The 25427-nt window shown below is 41.2% G+C and overlaps 1 protein-coding gene and 1 long non-coding RNA gene across 3 annotated transcripts in view; one reads left to right on the top strand and one right to left on the bottom strand.

Moving 5' to 3' along the window:
• The window catches only part of TSPAN9 (tetraspanin 9), a 208624-nt gene that overhangs the window by 97026 nt on the left and 86171 nt on the right, over positions 1-25427 (bottom strand). The window lies entirely within an intron of this gene.
• LOC135175670 (uncharacterized) lies at positions 8039-10305 on the top strand. Its single transcript, XR_010302431.1, has 3 exons — positions 8039-8107; positions 8666-8787; positions 9382-10305. It is a non-coding gene; the product is annotated as an uncharacterized LOC135175670 (long non-coding RNA).

The raw sequence follows: 25427 nt of genomic DNA, 5'->3' as shown, positions 1-25427 counted from the left end.
GGTTGGCATTGGAATGGGCTGCCCAGGGAGGTAGTGGAGTTGCTGTCCCTGGAGGTGTTCAAGCAAAGCCTGAATGAGGCACTTAGTGCCATGGTCTGGTTGATTGGCTAGGGCTGGATGATGTTGGAGGTCTCTTCCAACCTGGCTGATTCTAAGGTTGCTTACCCCCATGGCACAACACTGAAACTTTCTTTAGTTTTCTTCTGCAGCAGCAGGTGCTAGCCCTAAATATGCTACACTTCACCATTAAGCCAGCTTGAACAACCCTCGTTATTGGAAAGCAAGCAAATGGAAGCTTCCTTTCCTAAGGACAACTTGGGTACTAAAAGCAATGGAATGAAACCTCCAAAATCCTCCTGGAGAGTACCTGTTAGTGCTGTAATTGTGAGCAGCACCCTCATCGAAAGCTACAGACTATGTCCTTTCTCTCTGCTTTGCAAGTGCTCTCCTCTAACAGATGGTCAGTGTACAGGTGGTAAAGATCCACAGAATTAGAAGCTCTGTTCTCACTAGCCATACCCTCCAAGAATAGCATGGCTTTGCTTCAGATTTTCTGATGAGTACATGTCTCACTTCATGGTAAACAGCAGCCAGGAAAACAAAACAATACAGTCGATTTCTACTGCATTGTAAATCCGCAGGAGACAAGTCGGAGAAATCATTCACTTAAAAGCTGAAAACCATAGCTTGGTAGCCAAGATGGACCTTAATTGGCATGTGGAGTTCCTCTGTCTTCTGGAAGAATTCACAGATTGTTATTCATATTCCCTTTACCTTTCAATGACTTATCCCAAAAGCTCTCACCACATTTAAAATCAATTACTCTACAGTTATTTTTGGAACGTGACAACATCAAACCAGAGAAACATCAGCAGGACTTGGGCTTTATAAAGGCATAAATTTACTTCTTCCCCCTTCCTGCAATTCCCCTTCTCCTCTGCAGTTGGAAAAATCAGAGGGACAACAGAGAGATAATTCCCTTTTTTCCCAGAGCCATTTATGTTCCACAGAGTATACAGATTATTCTGGGTTCAGCATCACTTCAGAACGGAGACATTGTGGACTACTGGAAGTGTATGCAGAATTATGGACTTCAAAAATCTCAAATATCTTACTTTCTGCACAGGGCAACACAGGCATGGCCCCAGGGTGCTCCATTATAGATTATCTGTATGGTCCCAAGAGATTCACGTAGGCAAATAGAGTGAGATATGTTAAAGCTTTCTCCCAGGACAAATTTCCTGGCTGGTAGGTATGAAGCAGGGCTTACATTCCAGGCTTCTCCTTGCAGCTCACCTACCAATTTTTCACTTACTTCACACTCTCCGTGAGCCTAGCAAAAATCTAACTGCAACATCCTGTCTTGAATCATTCTGAGATTGAGTATTTGTGGCCCTAAGCAAGTCTGTAAAAATGAGCTATTTTCTACTGCCAGGTCTGACTCCTAGAAAGAAAATTATAATTATCAAGACAAGATTATTTTTTATGTGGCAGTGATGACATAAAACTCTCTCTCACAGGGAGCTCAGTTTTCCATTTCAAGCAAATAGATTTTCTGTCCTGAGCATCAGAAGTTTAAACCATTCATATTTCCCAGTGCTTCATATTCAGCAAGTCTCTCTTCCAAAAGGCAGTGTTGAAAAGCGGCAGGGAGGTCCAGTGTTTCATTACATCTCTATATTTTTACATCAGATGTGTTAGGTTTGCAGTTATCAAATAAGAGGTTTATTTGTTTAGTTGGGTTTGGATTTTTGTTTGGGTGGGGGGGTTGTTTGGTTTTGTTGTTGTTGTTTTTTCCTGCTGATTCTGAATTATTGAAATATCAGCCTTAGGTCTTAGAGACAAGATGATCTATTTTTAGCCTATCAGGTAGTGACAAGACTAGGGGAAATGGAGCAAAGCTGGAGGTGGGTAAGTTCAGACTGGATGTGAGGAGGAAGTTGTTCAGCCTGAGAGTGGTGAGAACCTGGAATGGGTTGCCCCATCCCTGGAGGTGTTTAAGGCCAGGCTGGCTGAGGCTGTGGGCAGCCTGGTCTAGGGCAGGGTGTCCCTGCCCATGGCAGGAGGGTTGGAACTAGATGATCCTTGTGGTCCCTTCCAACCCTAACTGATTCTATGACTCTATTCTCTTCTGCCATTGTTTTAGAGGGGTTTGAGGCTGTGTTTGGGGTTAGATATGAGGCCGACTTGAAAGGTTTTCAATAATTTAATAATATATATACAAAGAGAATTTCCCCCAAACTTCTGTACAGTTAACCCACACAAATTCTTCGTACGCAGTTAGTGAAACTATTTTACAGAATGTCTATTTACAGCAGGATTAAGCAATTTGGTAGAGCTTTGGAAAGGTCCTGATCAGAGAGTCTTGTGGCATAAAGTGCCACTGGCAAAGTCAGAGTCCTTAGCTACTCAAATCGAGAGAGTTCAATTACCCACTCATTCGAAGACTCAGGCTCTGTGCTCCCAAAATATGTGTGGCGAAAGCCACGTAGGTGATTCCCGTGGGGCTAATAGTTCAGATTTTGGGGCACGCTAAGAAGATGCCACGGGCCCCATCAGGCTGATGCGGTGAGCTGGAGCGGTGGCGGGCTGGAGCGGCGGCCGGCCGGGAACGCCTCGTTCGATCACCCACTGGATCGGTGCCAAGTACCGTGGGACAAAGAGTCATACATAGCGGATAAAGGTAGTGGCCCCAGGCAGCAGGCAGGCTGGGAGAGGCGAGCAGAGGAGGCGGCAGGAGCACTTTGTTTCCCTGAATCGCCCTATTTATCAGATGTGGGCCGAGATCGATGGTCCTTTGGCTACAATATTGTCCAATAGGCTTCTGGCAGCAGGCCAAACCACACCAAATTAGGAAGGGTCCATAAGTCTGATATCCCCAAATATGGGAAGAGCACAGGTGGGCCACACGCTAAGCACGTGGGCTTATGCAACCTGTTTACATCCACCTTATATAACCAGGGCAGGCCAGACCTCATGGCACCTGGGCTTACTGTGCCTCTTTTGTCCGTTTACTGTGTTTACCTCTGGTTTGGGCAGAAAAACACCTTTGGGCAGGAAAACATGTCCAGGCAAGCACAGGCATATGTAAGCCTATTTGGGCCTATGTGAGCCTCCACCACAGCCATGCTCACACTAATAGCAATGCTTTTACAGGCAAGTTCTGTTTGAGATTTTGGTGACTCACAACAAAGCCACTATTTCCGTGAAGCATGCAGATCTGCTCAGTGGCTGGATAGGCACTGAAGGATGACAAGTGAAAGGCTCTCCAAGCCACCTCAGTCAGTAAAGTCAGTACACACATCTACATATACAATAGATGGCATTACTGCACTTGAGCCATGTATGTTTAGATGCTCTGTGTGAGGATGATGCACATGAGTCAGCTCTGTCCAGCTGCATACTCAGGTTAGCTTCAGGCATAAACGATGCAAAAGGACCTGTAAGAAGATGTCATCTCACACTCTCAAATTACTTATTAAAAAAACAAACAAACAAACAAAAAACAGGATAAAAAAAACCCAACACAAGAAGAAACCAAACCCGTAACTTTTCAGAACTCTCCTAAGAATGAGATATGCACCCTGGTGCATTCCACTGCTTGAAAAAGTTTAATTCAAGTCTGGTAGGGGTGGAAGATCTGGTCATGTCTAAGAAGAGAAGACAAGGCTTCAAGGAGACCTTGTAGCAGCCTTCCAGTCTCTGAAGAGGGCCTATAGGAGAGCTGAGGAGGGACTACTGACAACATCTTGTAAGGACAGGATGAGGGGTAACGGGTTTAAACTGGAAGTGGGGAGACTTAAAGTGTGTATTAGGAGGAAGTTCTTTACAGTGAAGGTGGTGAAACACTGTAACGGGTTGCCCAGGGAGGTTGTGAATGTCCCCTCCCTGGAGGTGTTCAAGGACAGGTTAGATGAATGCCTTAAGTGACCTATTCTAGTGGGAGATGTCCCTGCCTATGGTGGAGGGGTTGGAACGACCTATTCTAGTGAGAGGTGTCCCTGGCTATGGTGGAGGGGGTTGGAACTAGATGTTGAGGTCCCTTCCAACCTAAACGATTCTATGATTCTGTGATTCTACACACGACTATTAAGTGTCACTTTTACACAGCCCGGAAACCACAAGCAACATATCTAACAAAATGTCACCTCTGCTGGCTACAACTATAGTTATATAGGTTGTTACAACGATAGCTAAGAAATTCAAGGGGTAAAGAGAAATGAGATGATTTGTAGCAGACAGGGGAAGAGTACACAGAGCTATCCTCAGGCTCACCATGTGTATGACTCTGATTAAGACAGTCAATTCCTTTGTTTCTAAGTTATCTGCCTTGTAAACCATAATGCAGGGCTCTGCAATTTGAATAAGTTATCTTGATACTCATTGTGGCTGTGCTGCTGCCATTCAGCAAGGCCTGGACAGACTGGAGAGCTGGGCAAAGGGGAACCTAATGAACTTCAATAAAGGCAAGCACAGAATTTGCACCCGGGGAGGAAAAACACCATCTATCAGTATAGGTTAGAGGTTCATGGGCTGGGAAGCAGCTCCACAGAGAAGGACCTTGGAGTCCTGGTGGATATTAAGTTACCCACAGCACAATAATGTGCCCTTGTGGACAAGTAGGCCAGTGATACCTGGAGTGCATTATGAAGAGTGCTGGCCAGCAGGCTGAGGGAGGTTCTCAACCCCCTCTACTCTATCCTGGTGAGACCACATCTGGAGTACTGTGTTCTGGGCACCCCAATTCAAGAGGGAGAGGGAAATAGTAGAGAGAGTCCAATGAGGGCTATGAGGATGTAATTCAGGGACTGGAACATATGTCTGATGAGAAAAGGTTGAGAGACATGGGGCTATTTAGTCTGGAGAGAAGACTGTGAGGGAATCTTCTCAATATTTGTCTATATCTAAAAGGTGGGCATCAAGAAGAAAAGGCGAGTTTCATTCAGTAGTGCCTTTTGATGGGACAAGAGGCAATGGATACAAACTGGAACACAACAAGTTTTACCTCAACATGAGAAAAAAAGTCTTTAATGTGAGGGTAAGAGAGAACTGTAACAGGCTGCCCAGAGGGCTGGTAGAGTTTCCTTTTCTAGAGACTTTCAAAACCAACTCTGGATGCATGTGACATACTCTGCTTTTGCAAGGGGGTTTGAATCGATGATCTCCAGAAGTCCCTTCCAACCTCTAACAATCTATGTCTCTCCATTGATTTTTTGTTAAGTTTCTCTTCCAGGAAGGTTAACACAGGAAAAGCAACAGGCTTCTCCCGAGTCTTCACATTTACTTATTTGGCTTAAATTTGGTAAAGGCCACAGTAGAAAGGAATTTGCACACAATCACAAAGCAGAGCTGGTATCCCCCCAGGTGGTTGAACTCTTCTCACTTTTGACCCCCAGATTTTGCTCAGGAAATGAAAGAAAACCATCAAGTCTTTCATTTACAGCACAGATAAGCACAATACAAGATCTTCTCATGCTTCCCTTGCCAGCATATCCTAAATCTTCTTGAAAGGCATCATCACCTGGCACTTTTTGTGAGCAAATTTATTAAAAGAAACATCTGTAAAGAAACTGCCTCAAGGCTACAGTTCAGTGGTAGCTATGGCAGTGTTCCTGTGCTGCTGGCTTACAATCACCACGAAAAATCCCCATGAAGTCACGAATAAATGGAGCTCTTCATGCCTTTGCAATAGCATCACATGGGCATATCAGTCCAAAAGGAGCAGGAATCTCTTTTACAAACCACACTATTCTGAACACAGAAGAAAGGACACATTTAAGCAGCTCTTCTCAATTCAGTACCTTTGAATAAGAACTGTTAAATAAAAGTTGATGTAATTTGTCAGCTGAAATGTATTTGCTATTCCTATAGCTGAGCTACTAGGCTCTGAAAATATCTTTTTAAAGTCTTGTCCTAATTAATACCTTAAACAAGAGATAGCTTGGAGTCATGAGATTTAACAGCAAATAAATGAAGGTAAAAGTTTTTGGCTTCATGCCAAAGGCATTCTAAATTAAGTCTCCCACTAAATGACCAGCAACTCTACTCACAGAAAAGAAAAACAACACCAAACAAACTTAAAAAACCCCAACTAACATTGTGGTTAAAAAAAAACAAAGCCAAAACAAAACAGCTAAAACAAACCAAACACCACCACCACAACACAAAAGTCCCCAACCAACAAAAATCAAAAACCCTTCCGAAAACAAAGCAAAAAACCCAACAAATCATCCTGGTACCCTGCAAATGGAAACCACCCTCTCATTAATCACTCATAATAAACTAAACATTCAAATGAAGACCTATCTTTCTTTCTTTTCTTGGTTTAGAAAGTAAACAATTTAACTCTTGTAATCATGCTTACCTGTCAGATATAAAGTATCTACTTCAGAACAAGTTTAACCACAGCCTCTCTATCAACTACAATCTCTCCAACACGGTATCAATAACACAGATCTCCATAACAGGCATCTCTTTTGCTTAGAGAGATAATGAAGGGAAGATTACTTCTGTCTGTGAAGCTGGAAAGACAGCAGAGCTTTCAAGAACTCTGTCACAAGATGTTGAGAGCAAGCTTAACAAATCTTTAGGTGCCTAACATCTTGTTGGTCACTCAATAGAGTGCCAGGCATTCAGGAGTCTGCAAACTCGCCATCAACCCATTCTTCTTTCAGATTGCTAATGGCAGCTGCAATGCTCAGCCAGGGAAAAGCTTCCAAAAATCCTACTTCTGATTATGGATTTTTGAGTTCAGAACTTCAGAACAACCTGGTGGGTTTTGGCTGTTTCATTGAGGTTTATAGCAATTGGTGGCTCAGTGTCATTTTCTAAAGCTAGATCTCAGCTAGGATTAGAAAGCAAGGCTTGATTTTCCAAGGACTTATACACGTGGTATAAAATAATTTCTGCAAACAATACAGACTATTAAAAGTCATATTTTAAGGGGCTCAACTACCATCAAGTTGTCAAAACCAATTTAAGTTAGGCATGTTCATGACTAAGAGTACTAGTTTTTCTCCAATACTCACCATTTTACCCTGAAGAACCAAAAACCTTTGCATCTTTTTCCTGCTCCTTCCTCCTGGAGCACTAGGCAAAAAGCTGTCTGTCCAGTGTCAAAGAGATGAAATGTGCCTTAGCATTAGAACAATTTCAAACTTGACAATGTGTAATGTTGTGACCTCTGTGTTTCTTAACTTTCAAATTAAAATAATGAGATACCTAACTTAAGCATAACAAGCACATACTACCTATGCCTTCAGAGGAATAGTAACTGGGGGTCCATTCAGCGCAGCAAGCTGTCTCTGTGGCAAGCTACATGCTCCCAAGGTTTTTCCTTCTTTGCACACATTCCTGATTCTGCACACTACCTTCCTTTTCAGTGATTCCAGCCCTAAGGCAGACCTAAAGACTACACAGTTTATATAATCCTAAACAGATGTAATTCAGTAAGGGCTGTTTTTCCTCTTTGTGCTATTAGGTTTGAACATTTTCTTTGCTAAACCCGCTTATAATACATTCTCTGACACAGATAACCTTTAACTGACTACCCAGAAAATACACTGCATCAATGATTAGACATAAATCTACACTGATGGTGCAGGGAGAAAGAGCTACTGCCAAAATGAAGGTCACACCAGGTTGCAGTCTTGCAAGGACAGACAGAAGCAGGAGACATTAGAGGGCAGAAACAATGAAAGAAGTCTCCATCTCTCACTTAAGCTTCAATGATGCATAAAATTAAGCTAGAGACTGCCATTAAAGCAGTATTGTAATTACAGCTTCTAGAACCTTTTACTGTTAAACTGAACAGAGAAAGAAGGTTCTTGAGAAGGTGCTGAGCTTCTTTCAACAGAAAAAAGAACAAGATTTACCAACTATCCGCTCAAAATTGTTAAGTCACACAGTGTGTGCATGTAGGCACTGTGCTGTCAGATTTGTAAAAGCAGTGCCTCACCGTGCAAATGAACCCTCTTGGCTTTCTCTGATGGAAGCTGGGAAAGAAAACAAATAGGCCAACAGCTGCTACTCCTCAGAAACCTGATCACAACCCCAGGAGGATCTCTGCCTCTCCCACTCAGTTACATATTGAATCACAAAAGAGCAGGTATGACATTAGTACCAACAAGGCTAGGCATGGAGAACAGACAGGTGGGTGTACAGCTAAATCCAGGGCTGCAACAAATTCTATGCCATGGATTCTAACCAAAAGAAGGAGGAAGAAGAGACTAGGGGGGGGAAGGGGAAGAAACGATGGATATTTTTATTCTCTCTGGGTTGTTTTTTTAATTATTTATTTCTTTATGATGCACCCAGTCAAACTTTAAAATACGAAAGATATTTCTATGTGTATATTTCTGAAGACATCATAGAGAAATACAATAGAGTTCTTTTTCCCCTTTTATATTCTTTTAATGCACATCCTTCTTGAGTATGTTTATTAGGGAACTCATTGTAGATCCAGAATCAGGATCTCCTAAATGCAGTTGTAAGAATTCTGGAAGAATAATAGTAATTAAAAAACAAACAAACAAACAAACAAAAAAAAAACCAAAAAAAAACCCCAGAAATTATCCAGGTCCAAACAAGAAATATTTTCTCCTTTATATTGCTCTGGTTCCACTCCCCTTTGCCACAATGCTCTCTGTTCTTTTGTGATCCCAAGACTCTCTCAAACTGGACCAACCAACAGCCTACAGAAGAGTTATACCCAGAACTTCAAAAGAAAGAGACACACCACTGAAAAAACATTAACATCAGGGATACAGGACATAAGGACAGCTTTGGGTAAGAATAAATATTTTCCCACTGCTTGCATATCAGTTTTGACCAAACAATAGAGAATGAGACAAAGAAATAATAGTTTCATGAAAAATGCATTCTATGATGTGGGGAAAAAAAAAATCCAGGGGGGAGGGGCCAGTATATATATATAGATCTATAGAGATAGATATATAGATATACACAGATATACACACACTTAATCACTATATATATTTCTATATATATATGTATGTATGTATAAATATACGCAAGTGATTAAGAACTGGAAAGATTAAGTGACTAAGTAGTGATTAAGAACTATATGTGTTCCGACTGATTTTGTGATTCTATGATTAAGAACTAGAAAAATTAGAAATAACAATTTACATATGAGTGAAACTTCTGATAACAGATCTAAGTGTACAGCACAGAGAAAATACAATCCGTAAGTTTCTAATTTGGATTTGGGTTAAGTCTATAATTCAGTGGCTCTTCAGCATGTAACGTACAACAAATATTCAAGGTTCCAGAAAGCAATTGCTGCTCCAATCAGTATAAGCCATTTCAAATAGGTTAGGAGGAACTCACTGAATAATTTGTTTATTATTCATGCTACAGGAATGCAAATTCTATTGGCAAAATGAATCAATCACACAACAAAGAACTATTTGCTGGAGTCTACATTTATCATCTGACAAGCTGTCACTACGGATTGGGTCAGGCTTGTAACACAGTATCCAAATGGTGAGGGGAAAAATCCCTGTGGCTGCTGAAATAGGGAGCAGTTCACCCATTTAAAGTAGCCCTCAGTAGCTTGGGTCAACTATTTAGTACTGCTGACACACAGCTGCAGAAACTTTTAAGTGAGAAATTTGCAGTTTTGTACATTCCAAAACTGTGCATGCTATGGACACAGTTCTTTGAGGACAAGCTAGATGAAGCAGACCAAACGAAATACTGCTGGGCTCTAATACAGCCCTCTCAAAAAAAAAAAAAAAAAAAAAAAAAAAAAAAAAAAAAAAAAAAAAGCCCACATTCAGGAACCTGAAAAAGGACTAAAACGAGGACACAATGTCAGAATAGATACAGTGTTTGGAACACAGGAGAGCTGTCATGCAGTCTGCACTTCAATAAATCGTGTAAAAAAAAACTCGCCACCTCTATTTGCACAGAATACTTTTCCTCCAGACACATTGCTTTCAAGGTTTAGCTGTTCTTCAACCTCCCTTAATGCAAGTCTAAAATACAAAGTATTGCTTCAAACATGCCACACATGAGAATACACCCCAAAAATTAGGTGTGCATTTAAAAAAAAACAAAACCCCACAACCATCAGCCCACCCCACTCCCAGCCCTGCTGAAAAATCATCAACTCCTAAAACCTTGTGATCCTCAGATATACACCCTGTGGATAAGACTGAATGTAACAGAGAAAACAAGCACTAGCTGGATTGCAGGAGCCCTGACCGGAACAGAAGTACTGCAGAAAGAAAAAGAAACCAACCAGTCAGCAGTTCCGATACTGACTGTGAAGCCATGTAACATGTATATAGAGATGCAGAAAATCAATATAGAATCATAGAATCAACCAGGTTGGAAGAGACCTCCAAGATTATCCAGTCCAACCTATCACCCAGCCCTATCCAATCAACCAGACCATGGCACTGTACACTAAAGCACACAATTACACACTACAGCTGGTTGGATGGGGCCTGGTAAGACCAACGTTTTTGTTCTTACCAGCATTAGTGCCATGGTCTAGATGCCTGGCTAGGGCTGGGTGATAGGTTGGACTGGATGATCTTGGAGGTCTCTTCCAACCTGGTTGATTCTATGATTCTATGATTTGCACCAACTGTACATTCATTATGGACAGAGTTCAAGTATGACTCACAGGGTCACAGCTTCAGGATAGGGTACCAAAACTGCTGAAAGGCTCAAAGAACTAAAAATGGTTTAGCTGAAGTTTACTGCAGGAAAGCCTACAAGAGTGTCCTGGGTTAGGGTGGATTCCTCCCCCAGTAAAATAAACTCACTACAGCATGAATTTTTTTGGAAAGTCAGGGGAAAATGGAATTGTATTTCTTAAATATAACAGTATTCTTAAATATAACATTATAAGGAGAAATCAAACTACTAGAGAAATACAATAACATTAAGGAAGATGGGGAAGAGGTGAAGCGTCGGCAAAGCAGCAAATGCAGCAGCAGCCAAAACAGCAGCAGGGGAAGATAGCAGCAGGCACAGCTGAAGCAGCAGAAGCAGCAAGGGGAAGGTCCAAGCTGTGCTTCCAGACATAAAGCTCTTGATGCTCCAAGGAAATTATATTAACTTATCCATTGTTGCCATTCTATTGCCTATCCCTAGAATGTTTACCTCTCCCCTATGTCTGAGCTAGAAATCTAGCTCAAATGGCCACAAAAAGAAAGCAGGTAGATCCACAGAAGGAAAAACAATAAAAGGATGAAAATGTTTAATTGTAGCAATGCCACATGAATGCCAGATAAAATATCTGAAGGGGACCTACAGGAAGGCTAGAGAAAGCATGTTGGTTTGAGGCTAACTGGAATATTTTATGAGAGAAATTAGAAAGTAATGATGAAGTCTATATCATTCGCTGGTTTGCTAAAAGGGATAAAAAGCCAAAATATAAGCAATTTGTCCCACTGCTCTGCAATGCTGCTTTTGTTCACTTCCTCTTTACTCCACTCTAGTATCTCTCCACTAACAAATAACAACTTAAGCTTTGCTTTTATTCATCTCTCTGGGAAAGTAGAGGGAGAAAAAGAGGGTAGCTTTGAGCCCCTTCTGTCAGTTTTCTTTGTCCAGGAGGGAGTTTCAATTTCTGTATTAATTCTAATATGTATACAGTTGTAAATAGTTGTAAATATTTTGTGCTTGTAAATGTTGCTTTGCTGTAAATAGAGCTTCATCTCACTTCCAAGCCATCTGAACTGGTCTGGTAAACTGCTTCAGTGGGAGGAGGGAAAGTTCCTAACCCATCACAGAAAGACTGTTTAGAATGGTTTGTAGTGATAGGATGAGGGGCGATGGCTTTAAACTGGAGCAGGATAGATTTAGGTTGGACATAAGGAAAAAGTCCTTTACAATGAGAGCGGTAAAACATTGGAACAGGCTGCCCAGTGATGTGGTTGAGGCCCCATCCCTGGAGACATTCAAGACCAGGAGCCTGATCTAGTTGGAGGTGTCCCTGCTCACTGCAGGACACAATGACCTTTGAGGGTCCCTTCCAACTCAGTGCAATCTGTGAATTTGTCAGTGGTCAGAAGTGAGAAAGAAAACATTTCTGCTCTCATAATAAAGCTTCTCAATCTCACCAAACAATACATGGAGTGCTGTGCATGTTGCTGCTCTAAATTTGACATTAGAGCTATACCACAGTACTCCAGGACAGCACAAATATTGGTACAAGCATTTAAATACAGCCTTGGGCTGCACTGGCAGGACTATCCAGCAGATCAAGGGGTGTGATTATTCTGCTCTACTCAGCACTTTTTAGACTGCACTGGTCTCCAGGTTTGGCTCAAGAAACTGGAGTCTAGCAAGCACAACAAACAACAAACACAGCTTGCTTCAGGGAAGATTTTGGTGTGGCTGTAAAAAAAACTGAGAACAAACTGAAATAATTTGAAACAATCAAATACGGGAATAGAATGCCAAGAGAAATGATAGAACCTCTCTTGCTATAGAGAGAGCTGAGCAGATGGGAATCTCACAAAGTTCAACAAATGAAAGTGTAGAGTCCTGCACCTGGGGGAGGCATTGATCTGCTGCAAGGTGGCTGTACAGAGAAGGACCTAGGAATCCTGGAGAAGTTCACCATGATTCAGCAATGTGCCCTTGTGGCCAAGAAGGCAAATGGTCTCCTGGGGTGGAGGACGTAGCCAGAAGGCACTCCTCTGCCCCGGGGAGGCCGCATCAGCAGTACTGTGTCCATTCTGGGCTTCCCAGTTCAAGAGAGACAAGGAACTACTGGAGAGAGTTCCAATGGAGGGCCACAAAGATGCTCCCCTTTTTGCAGTGACCTCATTTTAATTTAGAATTTATCTGCTTTTTCTTCACATTCCAGGAACAAAGTAAAATAATTTAAAACAATAATGGCAAGCAGAAAGGAGGAAAGTTCACTGCTTTACAGAGTATCTGTCAGCAACCACGAAATTACCAGGCAGGAGATTTAAAAGGAAGTGCCCTTACACAGAATACATAACTAAACAGGTGAATCTACTGCTGGAGAATTTAGGAGGAACATAGACATTGCATACATTTCTTCAGTTGCTTTAATGCCTATTAAGCATTCATTGCCATGTACCTTAAACATTTTGCCTGATCCAATATACCCAGTTCTACATTTGAGCTTCATGAATGGGTCACAAATCAAACCACTAGAAGTCAAACATAGTCTTGACTGTCTTAACTTGGAACCCCACTATAGTTTGTTTGGATCATACATTTCAATGCTCTCAGCAGAATGATAGAAACCTTACCACTAACATATAATAAATCATAAAGCACATGGGTGATTTATTCCATCTGTAATTATATTGCAGACAGAGCAATAGGCTAGAAGACAAAACAAGGAGATAATCAAACAACAGTGCCAGTTTCCATTTCTACCTGAAGACAGAAAGAGAGAAAGAGATAAAATGCCCAAGAAAATGTGATTCTGGCCTGCCAAGATAACAAATACCTGCATCACAACCAAGTCATACATCATAGCCACTTCCACAGGTAGCTTCTATGAACTGAGTAGATAACACCTTAAAAAATATCTAAACAAGTACACAAAGAACAAAACAGGATCAAAGATAACCCCAGATGTCTGGATTTTAAAGGACATCCCAAGACACAAAACCATTGAAACATTCTCTCAGATGCTGACAATGGGAAAAAAAAATCCCAGCAGAGAGTTCTTTCTATGTTCCACATGCTGAAAAAGTCACTAGTGCAAAGGTTGCTCTCACAGTAGAAGACAAACACACGGCTTCATGGGCTATGGAAAGTTGGAAGAATTGCAACTGTCAGATATGCAACAGGAAACTTTTTTGTCATCTTCTCTCTACCTTTTGTGAATGTTAAATGCAATGCTCATTTGTACCATTTATGGACTCATTTTATTAGCTGGTTTGGAGTCATAAATTAGAAATATTACAATGGAGACCATAAAGAGAGACATCTCACAACAAAGTCTTCATCTCAACTATCATCTGTTGGATGACAAGCTCAAGAAAGGAACTTCAGCTTTCTTAGCAACATTTTGAGGATGGTGAAGAGGTTTAGAATTCATATTCTGTGTCATGAGAAACTTCCACTCTTCTAGGTACTCCTGGAAGTCATGCTAGACATCTGGAGCATAGTCAGTCAAATAAAAGGATATTTCAGACCCTAAATCTGAGAGGAGTTTTGTACCTGTTGACCACGCTGTACAAACATGTGGAAACCAGAAGTGGCTTGCCCGCATCAAGTCTCTCTCAAGGCATTGCATGTAACACTTGGCCTGTTGCTTAAGACACTTCCGCAGATCTTTAGAGATCCAGATTCAATTTCAGTTTAACTTTGCACAAGTCTCTTAGTAGGATATATCTACACTATGGACATAGACAGATTTAAGCTGTCTCTGCCCACACTAACCTGGAAATGAAAGTGATGGGCAAACTGCTGCAAAGCCACCCAAACTCAAAGTAGGGGATTGTCAGGATGGGCAACACCATGCAGAACTCCACACAAGCCTACCTGTGCTGAACTGTGCTGCATATGGACTTGCTAGTTCTGGTCTCCAATAGCTCTTAGCCCTTTACCCTGTGCTCCAATGCAGGCATTCTCTTTGTTTTGTGGCCCAGTTTTCCATCTGTATCAGAGGGATAAAAGCACAGCCCAGATTTACAAGGTGTCAAGAGGATAAATATATTAAGTGGTCCTAAGGTACTCTGAGATTATGGCAACAGATGCAGTGTAAATTCCTTGAAGAAGTGAAAATAGAGATGACAGAGAAACCAAAACTCTAAGGAAAGACCAACCAAGGGCATAAGGTTTTGTTGGTTTTTTTTCCTAATTTAACTTCTTTCCATTCACAGGACACTGCAGAAGAAAAGGGACTCTTTAAGACACAGTAACAGCTAGATGAAGCAGAAAAGGCCAGGGAGGGATGCACAGAAGTATAGAACAGTAAGATTCTTAATCACTAATTTGGTTTAAACCTAGCAGGAGACAAACCAAAATGTTTATACTTCAGAATCACAATCCATTGACAGACAGCTCTCTCAGCTGCTTAAGATCATAACTGGCTGAAAATGCTCCAAGACAACATAGAGGAAGAAATGACACAGTGATGCAACTACTATGAATATGTAAGAATTCAGCAGCCTAATTTAAAGAGAAATATGCTTAATACATCTATTAGAAACCTAAAAGAACAAACCCCTGCTTCAGAAGTAGCCCTCATAGTAACTTCCAGTTCTCCAAGACCACAAATGAAGAGAGACAATTTGCATAGTACAGGGCCTGTTTTTTCACTCTATTTTATTTTTGCATCATTCCAGACTCAGAGATTGTGCACTGTGGTATACAGAGATGACTATACATGACAGAATTTCTGCAAGTTAACTGCTTCCACTATTACATATAATACTTGCAAAGTAAACGGCTTGGCTTAAATTAACACACTTCACGTGCACGGCATGGTACAAGTGTGCATGCAAGCAACTAATGCATCTCTGCTAATGAGTAGTAATCTGTTAAGCTGATGAACCCCTGCAGCTTATACTGATCTGTTCATAATCTTATCTTCATCCATAGATCATGATTTGTTTTGGTCTTCATCATCATCAGAACATTTAAAAACATTCCACTTAGGTTATTAAAAAAAATGTAAGAATTGATCAGTCACAATTCCTTACAGTCTCAGAAATAAATAATTCTATAAGGAACTCTCTCTCTCTCTCGAGTCCAGTGCAGAACCACTAAGATAATTAAGGGAATGGAGCATCTCTCTTACAAGGAGAGACTGAGGGAGCTGGGGCTCTTTAGCTTGGAGAGGAGGAGACTGAGGGGTGACCTCATTAATGCTTATAAATATGTAAAGGGTGAGTGCCAGGAGGATGGAGTCAGGCTCCTCTTGGTGATGCCCAATGACAGGACAAGGGGAAATGAGTGGAAGGTGAGGCGTAGGAAGTCTCATGTAAACATGAGGAGGAGTTTTTTTTCAGTGAGGGTGACAGAGCACTGGAACAGGCTGCCCAGGGGTGTCGTGGAGTTTCCCTCTCTGAAGATATTAAAAACCTGCCTGGCTGAGTTTCTGCGTAATCTGGTATAGGTGATTTTGCTCTGCAGGGAGGTGTGAGAGTCTAAATCCTCTCTCTGGTTCATCAACAAAGACAAAGATTGCATCATTTCTCCCTAATCAACAAAGGTAAAGATTGCCTTTGTTAACTCCCGGGACTCAGACTCGGTGCTTGGCCTAAAGCTCAGGGATGCAAATCAACAGGCAACGCCTTCGAAACTCCTGGACCTCAGCCTGTCTGGAATGCCCAGGATGCCTACATCTTATCTCAGCTACCCCCAAGGGAAAAGGTTTATGTGTATTCAGGGTATGGACAGGTACAGCCAGGCAGGGGGCGGAGGCCCTCTCCCCGGTGGCGCCGGACCCCTGCGAATGCATGAGAATACACAGGAAGATTCCCTGGGGAGCTGCAGCTGGACACTGAGCAGAAAACTGTACAAAAGGCAGGAGGAATGCCTGCCAAAGTGTGGCACTCCCACCAGACCACCAGTGGCACCTCCACCAGACCACCACCAGAGCACCAGAGCTGCACACCACCCGAAGAATCCCTGACAAACTCCGCAGAAGATCATCCCATGGCCACGCACCCGTCTCTCTCTCTCCCCTCCACCTGCGACTGAGGGTAATATGAGCACAGCTCTTTTCCTTCCCTGCCTCTTCTCTTCTCCATCGTTCTCTTTATCTCTCTCTCCCCCCCTTCTCCTCTCTCTCCCTCTGTTTTATCGAACCCTATCTTTTAATAAATAGTTTCATGGTTTTCGTTTGCACCTTAATTTCACAACACGGAAATCCGTAAGCACAGGTCTTGCTCCTCTGGACAGAGATACTGTTAATCTCCGCTTCTCTGGACCTTGACAGGAGGTTGGACCGGATGATCTTTCGAGGTCCCTTCCAGGACCTTACATTCTGTGATTCTGTAACAAAGATTTGCATACCAGCTTCTTGTGAATTTAAATCCTTGCAGCAACTCTCAATACATGAAGTAAGAATCAACAGCAACACAATAATTTCCAACTGCAGACTTAGAGAATAGAGCAGTAGAATGCACATAAACCAGAATGATGGGGTAATCCACAAAAGAAATAAAGAAACAAATTTAATCTTTGATAAATGTGAATTGCCAGTGTTATATAGGAAGACAGACACTAGTTTAATGCTCTTTCAAACATTTGTATCCCTGGTGCTTTGGTTAGAAACACTGAAGGTGTTTTCATTCAGGAAAGCAAGAAGACATGGCAATAAGATATGAACAAAATGCAGGCTGCAGTGAGGACCAGGCAGATTCTACCATATGTACAGAATCCACTCATGGTTACAGAATTTGCTCCCCATTAAAACAGAATGTGCTAGTCTGAGCCTAGCTGAGATATTTTAGTGAGAAGAATTAGATGCTAGGCTGTGAAAAGGAAACAACAGTGATGTCTGCTGCACTCATAGGCTTGCTGAAATGTATAAGAACAAGATCACAAACATAGATAACAGAGTAGTTGCTCTTTGGCTCTGGCTGCATGCACTTCTCTCCCTAACTTGCTGTCTAACTAATCTCTCTGCTTCCTAATCTCCCCTGGCCGTTCCTCCAAACTCACCTTGAATATAAGGCAAAGTCTGGGATAAGGTAGAGGAGTGGAAAGGAGGTGGAATGTGGTTGGTAGCCCCTCCTGGGGACTCTGGTTTCTGGGAGAGCTGTTGTGTTTCTGTATTACTTTTCAACTTGTATCTGTCTGTCTATAGCTGTATAGATTGTAAATACCTGCTTGGATATTGTGCTAAGCTGTAATATAAAGCTCCATTCTTTAAGTTGCAGCCACAGCAAACCCAAAAGAAAGGAATAAAAGAAATGGCATTCTGTGCTTTAGCTCGCATTCCCTCCTAAGGGATGCAAGGGGTAACCAGCAGATCTGTGTTCCCAGACGGCACAGAGGCTCTGTGTGAGAGACAAGGGACTCAGCACATTAATGGTGACACTGAACACTTAAGAGACAGATTCGGATCTGTTACTGAGACTGCAGGAACTTGGCTAGGCAGTTATTAAAGGACAGTGCCATATGTAGCTGGGATGTATTGTGATTCTGGAAAATCTAGTCCTACCTGCATCCCCTGAATGCTGGTAAAACTACTGGTCATCATGCCAAGTTCTGAGAGACATTATGGAAGACTGTTGGGAACTAGCTGAAAAATGGGGGGGCACAAGCCCCTAGAAGCTTGTACAATCAAGCTTGGATGTGAGGTCTGAGTATTGAAGCACAGTAAGCCACAGCGCAGTGTGTGAAGAAGCTCAGAGGAATTTGTCCTTGAGCTTTCTGATAAACAGCTTCTGTGGGACTGTGTGCAAAGTAGGAGGGAAATGGGAGGAATATGCAAATTCCAATATTCAGTTGCAGTAATGGCTATAACAGTAACTGCAAGTAGGGAAGATCAGCCATATTCAAATATTTAGATGCACCAAACGCTAGTGAACAGTACCACATTGCATGCCGTGTATGCTCACTTTTCTCACCCTAACTGAAAGTATGTGCTTTGTAACTTGAAGTCTGATGCTCTCAATAAAGTGTGGATTGCTTGGATAGCATAGCTCATATTGAGCCGTCTCCTTGCTTTCTCTTCCCATCCGCGGAAGACAAAATATAGATGACAAATCCTGGCATCAGATTCCAAGAATATTCATAATCCTGGATGGAGCAGTTATTGGGAAATGCCATGTGAATGTTGGCTTAGCTCAAGAAGAGCAGAAGGAAAGGAAAATTATCATCCCCAGACACCAAACACATAGAAGTTTAGTTGTCTCTGGTGAATACATTCAGCAATTTAGTCTCTCCTAAGCAGCAAGGCACTGAGTTGAAGTGAGACAGGAGCTGATTTAAAGCTAACTTTTTTCAGAGTGCTATTAAATTGCTTTGAACTAAGCAACTGCAGTAATTTCTGTGAAGTTATATTAAAATGACTGAGTTTTATGTGACAAGTCCCCAACAAGTTCAGCAAACATCCACTGGTCACTAACACACCTCCATCCATATTAAGTTCCTGTAATTTGTTTGGATGGTGTGGTTTATTTCATTCTGCAAGATACCTAAAGCAATGCCTGAGATAGGCAGCAGAATTCCTCCTTCACTTTGCAGTTTCCATGAGTTCCTGAAAGGGTGGCTAACGTTAGAAATCATATAGCACAAACACAGAGAAGCTATTAAGTAAAGTATACCGTATTAGTTGTGGTGACTTGACTGCCCATTAAGAACACCTCAACCTTAAGTATAGCACAGTCCCAATTAACTGAAATTTACTATCCACAAATTGGACAATATCCTTCCATAATTATTACCCAGGTCTAGTTCTGTGTCAGCAACATTTAAATGTTGCAGGCCGCGTTGCCTGCTATCACTGCTTGCTGGCGGGCACCAACGTTAAACAAGCCCATAAACCAGTATGGTTTGGGCCAGCCGCCTGAGTCTTCAGAATGATTCAATCTGAATTATGCAGAAGCCGTTTATTGATCATGACAGCCCAAATTTATACACTCAGCCAGTAGAGCACACGCCTACACATTAGTATAATTAGTCAGGGACAACCCACCACATCTGCATAAGTCCACGCCTTGTTATCCTCGTTAGCGAGGTCCGTTATCTACCCCTTGTGAGATAAGGTGTCCAGCTGCATGTGAGAACCAAGGTCTGTTATTACAAGGATCTGCCTGTTGTCTCTTCTCTTCGCTCCATTCCCACAGCAGTCCTGCACCTGCACCCCACAACTCTTCTGCATTCTGCATTCCCACATTTAAATAATGAAATTAGAAGCCTCTTTGGACACACAGATAATGGAGGTAAAAGTTCATCCTCTACTCACATGAGGAAAACTCATTCCTCAGACTCTTGCAGACTGACTTACCTGAAGGGCAGCAGGAAGAGACAAAAAGAAAGCATGATAAAAAAGGCCCAAGTGAAGCAGCTTACTGAAATGCTCTGCATGGGTCTAGGAGTTCAGAGGTAAGTGAGAAACATCACAGATATTCAGCTTACTCAAAATTACCAGTAAGTGCACCCTATGATTCTAAACACCACTTTACAAAAATTGATATCATAAAGGTTTTTGAAAGTTAAGGCAACTGAGACACAGAGGTATGAAGGAAATTGCTTACGGTCAAAGAGCCAGAAGATAAGAGGAATGGAACCTGAATCATATATTGAAAGTAAAATGTAACTCTAGGAGTATAGGGGTGCAGGGAGGGCTGGAGGAGACTAATTTCTTTTCCAATTTTAAATCCTTACTCTGCTTCTCACTTTCAGTAACTATAAACGTCCTCATATACAAATGCGAAACTATGTCCAGCAGGCTACATTGTAACAAATGTGTATAACAAATCTACTTTCTGAGTCATGAATCAGCTCATCGCTTCTCCAAAATGGCAAATGGCTCTCACACCCTCCTACAGATAGAGTAAAAATATTTTGACACAGAAGAAAAACAAAGTAACTATTAAAAAACCCAAACAACCCCACACTAAAAAAAAAAAAAAGAACAATTTGAATAGAATACAGTGTTAGAGAAAAGCAGTTAGAAAGAGGAGCACTGTGAAAATTGCCTTATCGGATGTTTTCCCTATCAAGCTGAAAGAGTCTGGATCTTAAAGGCACTTATGGGGGCTCTCATCAATTCAATTAACCAGTCTAACTCAGCTGTGAAACAAACATTGCTACTTTAAATGAAAACTAATTTTGGACCTCAGATAATGTTTGAATATTACTGTCATCTGTCGGCATGCAGCTTTTCAAGCAGATTTTATTTGCATTGTATTTATTAGGACACTACACCATCTGAACTAAACACTGCTTTTTCTTTTCCTTCCAGTCAAAATGGTGAAACGCTAAAACACTTAACCTAATTGCTCTTCCCACTGAGATGTATGTTTGCATAGGCATAACAACAGAGGAAACAAACACTCAAAGCAGCAATTTTTCCAAAGCTTATCTAATCCCCACTAAAAAAACGTCACCATTTTCCAATTTCACTATCTTGCTTATTTTGTTTGGTGATATTTATTTTGGTGTGGAGTGGATTGGGTTTTGGTTTGATTTGGGTTTTTTTTCTGGGTGGGGGGGGGGGGTTGTTGGGGAAGCAGGGCATAGCTTAGGGTTTCAGGTTTGGTTTTGGGTTTTGGTTTGGGTTCATTAGTAGGTTCTGAGTAGTCTTACTCTCACAGGACTGTACCACAACTGTCACCACATTGCTGCCTTATGTCATTAGAGGCTAAATACAACAGAAGTAAATAACTCTATAATGTCAAGAGACAAGTATCTCAGGCTCACTCACTGTCTCTCCCTCTCACTATTCCCTCTGTCAGAAAATGGGGAGTATTAGATAATGCAGCCCAGAGCAGGATAACAAATAAGAGAGAATTTGAACCTGTTTCCTGTTCTAAGCTGTCTGCAGTTTGCACTTCTATTCTCATTTCAGGGACAAGCTGCAGAATCCTCTTAAACCTCAGAGACTAACTTTCAGTTATGAGCAGGAACAGTCTCTTCATATTCAACTGATTGTCCCATAGGTTCAGTTCAACATTGCAGATTTGTACTTCAAACTAAACAGTGCACTATAGTTTATGTCCCATGGACATGTTCCACTTCCTTTAGTCTGGGACTTCAGTAAGAGTGACTTGTATGGCTGCTGTGCTTTAAATTCACTAATAAACATGCAACATCGTTTTTAATTTACAGGGGGGAAAAAATCGTTATTCCTGCTGTAAGATTAAACTAGGTAAATAACTAATGCATAAAGATACTCTGGAGGAGCAATAACCTTTATTTGCTATTTTAATATGAGACTATCTGTCAAAATGTTGCTTTTTTCAACTTTTTTGCTTGACCAGCAAGTTTTCAGCTTTTCTTGTCTTAGGTTTTATTGAAAGGAAACTGCTTCCAATATATTGTAGAATTTACCTTGAAAATTACTATCAATATCTGAATTTGTCATTTTTACTCCATTATAGATAAATGATAATTTCTAATTATCACATTAATAAATATAGAATCATAGAATCAACCAGGTTGGAAGAGACCTCCAAGATCATCCACTCCAACCTAGCACTCAGCCCTGGCCAATCAACTAGACTATGGCACTAAGTGCCTCATCCAGGCTTTTCTTGAACACCTCCAGGGACAGCAACTCCACCACCTCCCTGGGCAGCTCATTCCAATGCCAATCTATCTCTGGGAAGAGCTTCCTCCTAACACCCAGCCTAGACCTCCCCTGGCACAACTTGAGACTGTGTCCCCTTGTTCTGTTGCCTTTCAGATTTTTGGTAGTAGTTTAAATAAAAACAATGTAAGAAATTAATCATATTGAGGATCTTCTTGACTCTACTTTTTCTTAGCTTTTCCTGAAACACAGATTAGAGGCTTAATCATCTTGCTATATGTTCCCTCTCATAACATGCATTTTACATTAAAATTTAGCAACACTAAAATCTAACCAGATGTGTAATATGAATGCTTTGTTGTATGAGGACTTAACACAGAAGCGGAGCAACCAAATGTAGACTCATGCCCACTTGTGAAGTTTTGGTAACTTATTCCGGTCACTTCAAAATTACCTTTTTAGGACTGTATGAATTTCTCATTTTGCAAGTTACATTTGTTCTTAAAACTTATGGTTTATAGAATTTCCATGTTACAGCCAGCAAGATCTTCTGATACATTTTGTAAAAATAATTATTGTGATCCTTTTCTCTACTAAAACAAAGTTAAATCTACCCTACAAAGACATACACCCTGATGCTTATATTAGCTTTCTTCTTATCTGTAGAAGCAAAAATCAATATTTTGTTTCTTCTGTAGAGCTATATTGGCTATTTTGCAATCTCCATACATTTGCACACCAATATTCTTGAAGGCAAACTAAATCAATCATCATTTATAGATGCCCAAACTCTTTGAAAAACATACTATGCACTCAGTGTAAATCATTATCCTAGCCACACAATTAAATACTATAAGCTTCCTTAACCCTCAGCTCAGACTTTCCTAATCTCTAAAAGAAAGGCAATGCCAGATGGCCAAGAACAACTGTTAAGAATCAGGAGGACACAAAGAAATATCTGAAGAGCTCTGCAATACGCTAGAGGATCACATTCTGTTTAACCTGCTGCTGGTCCTCACTTAGATCAATTTGTTTTGCAGAACTCACACGAGATCCTTCCACATTAACTAATACATATGCTACTAATTTTCCAAAGCTGTCTTCTGTTGTCATGAAACTGATTCACCAACACTGAATTCTTGCTGAGCAGGACCGATGCACCACCTCTTTAACACAGTTATGGTAGTGACAGTATTTTTGCTGCATAACAAGAGAACCTCCTAATGACTGCACTTCTCCATCACCTTCAAGCATACACATGTGTGACTATGTGGCAATGTCTATATTTTGAAATATTAAATATATATATATATATATATATATATATATATATTAAAAAGGTGCATAAGACAATATACGTATACAATTGGTCTTCAAATACACAAAAGCTGGCTGTCAAGCTGAAGGACTAGTGTGCTAGTTTGAAGCTAGCTAGAATGTTTCGTTGAGAAGAAATAGATTACAGGCTGTGAAAAGAAAACAGAATGGTATCTGCTTCACTCATAGGCTTGCTGAGAGATACAAGAACAAGAATCCAAACATCGATAAGGTACTTCTGGGGGAACTGGCTGAGATGCATTTCTCTCTAGCCTCTCTGACATCTCTCTGATTAATCCACTTTGCTTCCTAACCCCCTGGCCAAACCTCCATTCTTCCTTGGGACTGGGTAAGGTTGAGAGGAGTGGGAGAAGGTGAAAAGGGCAGTTGGGAGCCCATGCTGGGGACTCAGGTTTCTGGGAGGGCTGTTCTGTTTCTGTATTACCTTTTACCTTGTATATTTCTGTATATAACTGTATATACTGTAAATATCTGCTTGCATATTCTACTAAGATGTAAATAATAAGCTTCATTCAATTTCCAGAGCCAGCTGGTGATTTCCAAAGTGTGTGGGGGGGTGGGGAACACCCAAACCGTCACAACTAGCATAGCTCACTGCTTCACAAGGGACAGATTAGATCTCAGCCTTTTCCTCTGTGAAAAGAAGCAAATAATGGAAGAGTATTTCTTTTTTTCTATTGATGATCATCCTTCTGTAGGCCAACACTCAGAATTGCTCAACACAATAATGCCCAGCACTCTGGGATGCCAAAGTATACCAGAGGAAGCATCTCAGAAATGTCATTTTACCATAGCAGAGCCTGACAGAAAGCATGACAGGGCCTTTCTGCTACCACTGTCTCAGAACAACTTAGCTTTGTGGCAAGCAAACTTGTCAGCCAGGCTGCATATTGCAGCTGTACAGCTGCTAAACTGGCACCAGTTTAAACTATCCATGACTTTCACTCCTTTTTCCAGTTTCTTAAATCAGTATTGGCTCCTGTACAAAACCCAAACAAAACACTCCATTGCTTTATCAGAAGGTAACCACATGGAAGTGGTCTTCTCACTTCTGAAGACCAGGAGTCTCATCCTTGTTTGACTTACAGGTTCAGAAAATGTCATGCTTAAAAAAGAATCTTTTCTTTTTAAAAATAAATCGCATTGCGCTGCAAGAGGTGATTGTTACTGCCACAGCTTTATGCTTTTGGACTTCGGTTTCTTAACAGAAACTCAGGAAGAAGTAATGAGAAGAGGCAAACCTCAAAACAGGGGAAAAAAAATCCAGGTTCAGAAGAATGACAGTAGAGAAATACCAGGGAGTGCTTCAGGACCGGGTAGGAGAAGAGGGCATTAGCAAAGCTGTGCGAGGGCCCTGGGGTGCACTAGCAGTTCAGGGCAGGAATAAGAGAGAATGCAAGTGCACAGTGTTCATAAGCAACACATGCAGAGCCAAACATCCAAAACTCATCAGACTAGCATAGCATAACTCATGTATATTCCAGATAAAAAGTCAGAGGTAGCCAACTACAGAACACCTACCTTTTGTATGCTTCATTCTAGTTTGCTCTTCCATGAACAGTAAGATTGCAATGTTATTTATTTGAATGGCTCAAGGCCATAAAATAGCCTGTTTTTTTAAAAAAAAACAAATAAGCAAGATTGCAGCCCTCTGGAAGGATGTGTAGGAACATCAAGCCTGGGTTGCAAAAGTGACTGTAAGCCAGCTAAAGTGAAGAAAGTGAGACTTATGAGGAATTTAATCCAGGCTGTTGGATCAAATTTCTGTTGCAAACTACTTAGAAAAGTATCTAACATCTTGCATCTATCATGTTTCTGTAACCTGTACACGTTTCTGTAATTCACCACTCCAGAGTATCACTTTCTTTTTATACAGTTCCTTCATACAAAAACAATGTTTAAA

The sequence above is a fragment of the Pogoniulus pusillus genome, chromosome 5, assembly GCF_015220805.1.
Source record: "Pogoniulus pusillus isolate bPogPus1 chromosome 5, bPogPus1.pri, whole genome shotgun sequence".
NCBI classification, from domain to species: Eukaryota; Metazoa; Chordata; class Aves; order Piciformes; family Lybiidae; genus Pogoniulus; species Pogoniulus pusillus.
The sequence above is the reverse complement of the archived record's forward strand: the minus strand, read 5'-3'. Positions and strand labels throughout refer to the sequence as shown.